The 9363-nt window shown below is 35.3% G+C and overlaps 1 long non-coding RNA gene across 1 annotated transcript; it reads left to right on the forward strand.

Moving 5' to 3' along the window:
• The first annotated feature begins 3217 nt into the window (after positions 1 to 3217).
• LOC140146645 (uncharacterized) lies at positions 3218 to 7874 on the forward strand. The gene is made up of 2 exons (XR_011858279.1): positions 3218 to 3545; positions 6261 to 7874. It is a non-coding gene; the product is annotated as an uncharacterized lncRNA (long non-coding RNA).
• Positions 7875 to 9363: the final 1489 nt, after the last annotated feature.

Consider the following 9363-nt stretch of genomic DNA (forward strand, 5'->3'; position numbering starts at 1 on the left):
GGAAATTCTGACAAAACTATAATATATAGACCCACACGATGTGCCTTACAGAGGTGGGAAATATCTTTCTTTAGCAACCTATAGTAGTTTGAGACGCTAAAAAATTAATTCCGTAAAAAGCTCGCGGGCGAACTAAAGGCCTATAAAAATCAAAAATATCACACTAAAAGACAAAATATGATGCTTGAATTTTAACACCAGGATTAAAAAAAAAAAATGTACATCCAAGCACTATTTTTTTAACTGACATTACTGAAGAAAAAAAAATATTGCTTTATATTTGACCGAGAAAATAAATTTCATAGCAAAAAGGTGTATCTCTGAATTGTGCTGATTTTAACATGTATCGATCGACTTTTAGCGCGACTATGCATTGATAAAGAATTGATTGTCCTGCGTATAGACTGGGGTGTCGACACTGTGGCTCATACACTTGTTCCGAATTTTGATATACCCCAGTTCAGAGTTGTGATCCAGTTGACCTACAACCTTGGCGGAAATTCGTTGCCACACCTGCACGTTCTGGTGTTAAAAGCACGCAATCGGAGCCAAATATGTGATAGTTCCGTATTATTTTGTATAATAGTTGCAAATGTACATGCAGCTTACACTCGCCCCTTCCCCACCCCCCATTTATCAATGTAATGTAGAAATGATGACGATTTTGTCCAAATCAACATTGCAATAGGGGAGCGGGGAAGGATGTTGGCCAATTAACGCTCAGGTGTGGCAACCATTTCCGCCAAGGTTGTCTAAGCCGAATGCAAAATATTTCATCTAAATTTCGTTTTTGTCTCATAACTCAAAAACGGAATGTCGTATGAGCTTCATATTGCACACGATTTAGGAGTAGATAATATTCTTTTGATTCATAATAAAAAAATTGACAAAGAACTTGGTTTATTTAGGGAGTGGTCACTGAAATCACCCTTTATGCTAAATTACACACATTTCGTAATTAGGCCTCTAAACTGCATGATTTTCTGTTAAATATCAGTAACGGAAAATCGTATCAAGTTGCTGCTACACACAGGTTTTAGTGGATCATGTCCGTTTTATCCATTTTACAATAAACGTAGATAACTTTTTTCATATCATTTTCACACGGATCGGCCTATGTATATTATTAATTATTAAGATGCCAAAATAATGCAAAATGTGTCAAAAACTTCTCAATCGCCATTACATGCTGTCTACTGAAGATAGTACACCGAAAATTTCATCATTTTTGAATGATGATGAAATAGCGTGAAGTTTAACTATTAGGCCAATAATAATACGAAGGATTAAGAGAGGAAAAATATTAATTTTTAACAAAACTAACAAAGGGATTCGAAGCCGTAGCCTGTAGATTACAAATCGGCGCCTTTACCGCCGAGCCACGTAGAAGTGAATGAATTTTGTAGCCATATCTAATATATTAATGTTAGTTTAAAATTATGCAATGCATATGGTAGACAAATGACCTAAAACGTTCCAAATACACACAATTTCATCGATTTACAACGATTATATAATTATGTTGGCAATGTATATATGGTTATAAAAATAAACTTGAAATTTGATTCACGCACTTTCCGCACGTTGGACAAATTTTAAATAAAGAAAATAATCTAAATTTCTTTTAATTTGTTTGTGTCGACCGTCGACCGTTAAACCATCAACCTCATCTCCATATGTGCAATAGGTTACTGATCTTAAATGCATTTGTATGACATGTTCATTCAACTATGAGGTTATAACATCTCTATATTAGGTTAAACCAACCGGAACGGTATAACAATTGAAATTGTAGGTGAATGAGAATTAAATCACCTGTTTTAGTGTACATATAAGCATTGCATAATTTTAAATTAGCATTAATACATGAGAAATGCTCACGTAATCATCGACTTCTTCGTGTCTCAGCGGTTAAGTCGTCGCCTTGTAATCTATAGATCAGTGAAATCAGGGGTTCGAATCCGTCTGATGACTTTGTTATGATTATAATTTTCCTCTTCTGATCCTTGCTATTATTAGGGCTAATACTTAAACTTCACGCTATTTCGTCATCATTAAAATAGTTTTACAATTGTTCGTGTACTATCTTCAGTAGACAGCATGTAATGGCGTTTGATGTTTTCTTCACATATTTTGCATTATTTTGGCATCTTTATAATTAATATAGGATACATAGACCAAGCCATGTAAAAATTACATGCAAAAGGTTGTATTCAGTATAGAGTACATAAACAGGCTAAGACTTTGTGAAAATTGCACGTGAATCCGACATTCCGTTCTAAAGATATGAACGAAAACGTAATTTGAGATGATTTTTTTTACATTTCATTCAGACATGTCTGAGCCGAATGCAAAATATTTCATCTAAATTTCATTTTTGTCTCATAACTCAAAAACGGAATGTCGTATGAGCTTCATATTGCACACGATTTAGGAGTAAATAATATTCTTTTGATTCATAATAAAAAATTTGACAAAGAACTTGGTTTATTTAGGGAGTGGTCAATGAAAACACCCTTTATGCTAAATTACACACATTTCGTAATTAGGCCTCTAAACTGCATGATTTTCTGTTAAATATCAGTAACGGAAAATCGTATCAAGTTGCTGCTACACACAGGTTTTTAGTGGATCATACAGGTCTAGCCGCGTTTGGAGCAGGAACCGGTCCTATTTTGTTAGATGAAACTACATGCACTGGTGCAGAGGTGAGCATTGATGATTGCGACAATCATAATCGAAGTAAAACTTTGAAACATGGCACCAAAATAAAGTGTTATTCGGAATGTTAATCTTCTTACCAAAATCACGCGATTAGAAAATAAAAATTGAGCATTCTTCTTAGGTGTACGTACCCCACTCAAAAAATGGAGATAAAATGGAGATAAAACCGCGGGTGATTACTGAATATTTGAAGTATTTGTCACCCTTCCGTTGCAATACATTATTTTAAGATGCGTTATTGGGTCCATCTCAATGATCCAAGGGGGGGGGGGTACAAGAACAGCATTGATGGTAGCATGTGGTTAAAAACTCAAATATCGCAGCTTAACACAGACAACACGCACACACAAACCCCCATATCCTGGGCACATTATACATACCCCTACGCTTTATATACTGCGCTTATTCGCAGATCAAAACGCGTAATCTACGCGACAATTAAAATGTTCCGGATGATGCAATTATATTGTACGAATTTATTCAAACAGAGAATGAAGCACCGATTTCTGTACGATTTGCTGATGGAGCCTCAGCCTCAGAAGGAAGAGTTGAGTTATTATACAAGGAAGAATGGGGAACAGTTTGTGATGACAGCTGGGACCTGAATGATGCGAATGTAATCTGTAATAGCTTGGGCTATAACATTGCACTTGCCGCTGTGATAACAGCAGGATTTGGCCCAGGGGCCAGTGGTTCACAAATCCATTTACATGATGTTTAGTGCGACGGTAATGAGGGCGCTATTGAGGAATGTAATCATCCAGGCTTTGGGGAAAACAATTGTGGACATGTAGAAGATGCCGGCGTAGAATGTCGCGAATGTAAGTATAGACTATAATTGCAACACTGTGCTTGATTTGCTAAACACAACGCCATTTTTATTTAATCTTGGGGCAATGATAAAACCCTTTTCAAATTGTTCTACTGACTTTTTTTTAGGTATATACTACTAGGTTTTTTCTCTAATACAATTGTTTTATACATTTACCTGTTCATTCTATCGTAAAAAATGATGGTTTTATTTATTTGTATTTTATTATAGTCGTGCAGAACTTAAGTGCCCACAGGGGAGGGTATTTGTAGTACCCGTTTTGTATGCAATATGTTTTAGTGGGGGGGGCTTTTACTGAACAAAATGTTTTTCCAAAACTATTTCAGACTTAAAATACCACCATGAAGCGTAAACTCTCCGTTTACTAAAAATGTTGCTCCTGTCATTTTTATTTGTTTTCACTCAACGTTCTGGTCGTTTTTGAAGCCAGAATAAAGACTCCGAAAATTGGACAAAGTCCAGGGGGGAGGCGGGCGTGGCAAAATAGTTTTGGGGCACACTTTTGGGCCACCTATTAAATAAAACGCTCTAAAACCATTTAAGGTTTGCAAATTGGACCCCGAAAATATTGGCATGTGCCAAGGAGGGGCCCAACAACAAGAGTCTTAGAACCGAGCGCAAAGTGTGTGTTACCGAAAAACAAATGGTATTGTACGCGGAACAAAACAGGCCGAATAAGAACAGGTGTGGAGGCCATAAACGCAAACAGCGCCAACACGCAAACTCTGAACCCTCAACCACACCAACTAGCACGATGTTCTCTGTATTCGGTACCTATTTTTAAGTTCCATATTAGGAGATGTTGACTGCGACGTCAAAAATGACTATGATCTTTACCCAAGTGGTGTTCCTAGGATTTTTGTTTTTGGCGGAAGCCTATATGGGACGGGGCCAAACCCACTAAAAAGTGCCCGTTCCCACACCCTCCTTATTGATCAAAAAAGTGCACTTTACTATCGCAGAAGGTATAAAGTAAAAAAAAATAACAAAAGGACCATTGTTCACACTAAACTGTGAAGTGAGTTGGTCGTAGGGAAAATATGCTCATTCTGAAAATTTGTCACCCTTCCGTTGCACGGCTGTTTGATGTATATAGAATTGACATCATTATTAACTAAATGCAGAGTATAAATGGTGCTATTTATCCTAAATCATATTTTTCAATCATATATTTGCAAGGGATAGGTGATTAGTACTGCCATTAAAACAGCTGAAATAGGTGAAAGAAGCAACGAGGAAATTTTATAAACATACCGTATTTTACCAAACAATACAAGGAATTATTTGTATTAAAAGCTTGAAAGAATAATTTCCATTAACTAAATAGCGCCACCAATTTCATCATTAATCGATACATTTTATATCCGAAAAAGCTATTAAAAAATGCTATAAAAGTGAATAATTTTATAACAGAGTGGAAATTAAAGTTGAGAATGACTCCAAAGTATTTGTATACATTCCCAACAAACACAAAAACCTTTTAAAAACGTTTTAAATAAGTTATATTCTGGCTTTTGGTTAAGGTAAAAACGTTTTAATAACATTAAAATGTCGGGTTATATAAAGGTCATGATAACGTATTAAAACGTTTGTATGAAAACACACTACAACAATATTTATAAACATTTTTTGTGTCAGTACTTAAATACCACTATGTTAAAATATTTGAACCAAGCAAACACAGAAATGTTCTTAAAATGTTTAAAAACCTTTTAATAACATTTAAATGTCGGGTTATATAAAGGTCATGAAAACGTGTTTAAAACGTTATTGAAAATATTTTGGGCAAACATTTTTCGCAAAATATTGTTTCAACCCCAAAATAACATTCTGTTTAGAATATTTTGTATCAAGTTTTCAAGAATGTTTTTGGAATGTTAGTAAAACGTTTTTATACCCTTTTTAAAACCCGACATTTAAACGTTTACTGTAAAACATTTTTGTTTTCTGGGCAGTAGATTAGCAAAAAATGTCTTTTAAGGTTATGAAAACGTTTTATTCTCTTAATATACCCTTTATATAAACCGACATTTAAACGTTTTCTGACAACCTTTTATAACCTTTTGCGAATGATGTCGAAAACGTTTTATGTTTGCTGGGTTAGCATGATATCACATTTAGCCTCAAACTTGGTTGTACAATGTACAATGTACAATGTACAATGTACATATCCATGATGTTTTGTTTGAAAACTTATAAATGATCCATTCAAACAGCCATGGTTGCAAAACATTCCTACGGGTCACTTTCTTTAGATTTTAACTCCGACAGCAAATATTTTCAAAACGTTGTTTATTATAACATTTTACAAATTCGAAATCCCGCCATGTGTAATAATTTTGCCATTCAATTAATACTTTAATTTGATGATATTTATTTAAAGAATTCCTATCCTTTTCTGTATAGTGTTCAATGGTATGAGGATTTGGTCACGCATGATGGTCTTGTCATGTCGAGCCCATTGGTCACGTGCGTATATATTAATACGAAGGTAGCTGAATATTGTGGGCCCTGGGTCATCAAAGGTCGAATGTTACACTCGAGACAGTCCAGGCCCTGACCACTAATGGGAGTGACTAAATACTTTGGGCACTTACCCATATTGTTTTGTTTTGTCTTCTTCTTCTCATTTTCGAGAGTGAACTATTATACAACCAGAAATTACATTTTATTTTCCACTTTAAATTTTACATTTTATCTTTAGCTAAAGAAGGAGAAATCCGACTCGTTGGTGGCGCTTCACCAAGAGAAGGTCGAGTAGAAATCTACCATGATGGTCAATTTGGTACAATCTGTGATGATTTGTGGCAAATAGCCGACGCAAATGTGACCTGCAGACAGCTAGGTTTCCCTGGTGTGGAGGAGCTCACAACTTTTAATGAGTTCCCTGGAGCAGAGGGCGTGATATGGATGGACGAGGTCTCATGTGTGGGAAAAGAACCATCTCTATCTCAATGCGATTTCCCCGGCTGGGGTATTAACAACTGTGGACACGCTGAAGATGCGGGTGTTAGATGCATGCAAGCTATGCCATAGAATGGTGGGACAAAAGCACCAGCCAGTGGTCCATTAAATAATTAAATAACTTGACATAAATATTTTCAATATTGCTATACTTTCTGAACAATTAACGTGCTATAATTTTCACCTCTGGCGAACCGTGTTTAGGTAGTGATTGATGAAATGAAAGAAATGTTAATTATACTTATAATTATAATCATGGTCATGATACGATTGACATGAAAGTCACGTATCACGCATAAGTCGCATAATGCACATCATATGGGGCTATTCCAGCTGAAACCCTACACCTATGGAATATATGATCTCAATCTCCCACACAGGGGATGCAAATTTCATAAAGAGTCACCCATTCAGTTATCCCCATTTGAAATTCACTCTCCCTGTGTGGGGAATTAAGGTCATGTTTTCAATTGGGGTGTATGGATTTCAGCTGGAATTTTCACCTCTGGCGAACCGTGTTTAGGTAGTGATTGATGAAATGAAAGAAATGTTAATTATACTTATAATTATAATCATGGTCATGATACGATTGACATGAAAGCCCTCACGTATCACGCATAAGTCGCATAATGCACATCATATGGGGCTATTCCAGCTGAAACCATACACCTATGGAATATATGATCTCAATCTCCCACACAGGGGATGCAAATTTCATAAAGAGTCACCCATTCAGGTATCCCCATTTGAAATTCACCACTCTCCCTGTGTGGGGAATGAAGGTCATGTTTCCAATTGGGGTGTATGGATTTCTGCTGGAATTGCCCATTTCAAGGCACTTCAAACATTTATATCTGGCAAGTATCGAATTGTAAGCTAACATATATAGTCTCCAGTATAAGGTGGATCATAACCCAATTCCATTAACCTTTATCATCTCATACACCAAAGGTCATGTTCCATCTTTCTCTAAATGATCTACTGACAACTAAAGCGTGTTCTTCGGTGTGTCTACCATAAGTTGGCAACATGAACTTTGCCCCATTACTTTTGTGTAAGATGCATGCATTTAGTGTATAGGTCATGTTCCACTATATACTGAACAGACTATTATAAGTCCATATAATCCAAACACTAATCCTAATCCTAACACTAACCCTGACACTGACCCTATCCCTAAACATTGCGCTGTTCAGGTTGACAATAACTCAATGAATCCATATCTTATGCCAGAGGTTCTCAAACTATGGATCACGGCCCCTTTTGGGGCGCGGTGTTTTCCAAAGGGGTCGCAGGTCTTGACGGTAAAAATGTACAATCGTGAATAAAAAGTCGTATTGGTCATGTAACCTCATTTCCCATTTTAGCATTACAATTGCTTATTATCCCGGTAAAGTCATACCGACAGTGGATCAACGAAACAACTTGGAAATTGTGATTCCATTTCGAAAGTTTGTCCGGTACACCGCTGATAAGTATCAGAAAGTAACAGCATTTGTATTATGTATGCTGTGGGTCACTCTCAAGTTTTTCCAGTAAAACCTTTGCTCGCGGGAAAAAAAAGCGACATGTTTTATTTAAACCATGTTTGTCACATGTTTCCCGCCATGCACAACCCTAGATGGTTTGGGCCGCATCCTTTTGAGAAAGTGGAACAGAATATATTTGATAGACACTTCGTCAGAAGCATGGCGTCCCATCACAACACTAAAGAATGAAACCATTGAAACAAGAATAGCATGAATCTGAAATCAACAGGTTCAATGAAAGTTATATCTGAGTGACGAAAATGTTTCTTTTATGAATTTATAGCATGTTTACTGGCTCCCCATCAAACACAAAACGTTTTCGACATCATTCGCAAAAGGTTATAAAAGGTTGTCAGTAAACGTTTAAATGTCGGGTTATATAAAGGGTACATTTATGGTATAAAACGTTTTCATTACATTAAATAACATTTGTTGGTAATTCACTGCAAAGCAAACACAAATGTTTTACAGAAAACATTTAAATGTCGGGTTATATAAAGGGTATAAAAACTTTTAATAACATTCCAAAAACATTTATGAAAACTTGGTACAAATCATTCTAAACAGAATTTTTAGGGGTTGAAAAAATATTTTACAAAAAATGTTTGCCCAAAATATTTACAATAACGTTTTCAAAATGTTTTCACGACCTTTATATAACCCGATATATAAATGTTATTAAAACGTTGTGTAAAAATCATTTTAAGAACATTTCTGTGTTTGCTGGGAGCAAATATTTTAACATAATGTTATTTAAGTGGTGACAAAATAGTTGGCCAAAAATGTTTGCAAAAATAGTTTACAATGACATTTCGAAAATTTTTAAAAATATTCTTGCAGTGTGTTTTCATACAAAACGTTTTAAAACGATTTCATGACCTTTATATAACCCGACATTTTAATGTTATTAAAACGTTTTTACCTAAACCAAAACCCAAAATATAACTTATTTAAAACGTTTTAAAAACGTTTTTGTGTTTGCTGGGTGGTTAATTTTTTTCAAACCTGATTTTTTGGCATATTTGTAATGTTTACACATGTCACAAGTTGCACCTGAATGGAATCAGCCAAATCTGTTGTGTTTGTAGGTAAACAGAGTAAAGTTCGACATAAAGTCATAATTCAAGAAATTATGACTTTATGTCCTCCTATAGAACTGCGTGTTAAACGGCCAAAATAACAAGCAGTGTTTACCTTGTTATTTCAGCTCAAAATGGACAGAAACCATTCCCGATAATTATTACTAGTATTATTTCAGCATTTTGAGTATATAATGACAAATTAAGCCTTTAAATTGTGAAATTGATTATATGT

This window comes from Amphiura filiformis, chromosome 2 (genome assembly GCF_039555335.1).
Source record: "Amphiura filiformis chromosome 2, Afil_fr2py, whole genome shotgun sequence".
Lineage (NCBI taxonomy): Eukaryota > Metazoa > Echinodermata > Ophiuroidea > Amphilepidida > Amphiuridae > Amphiura > Amphiura filiformis.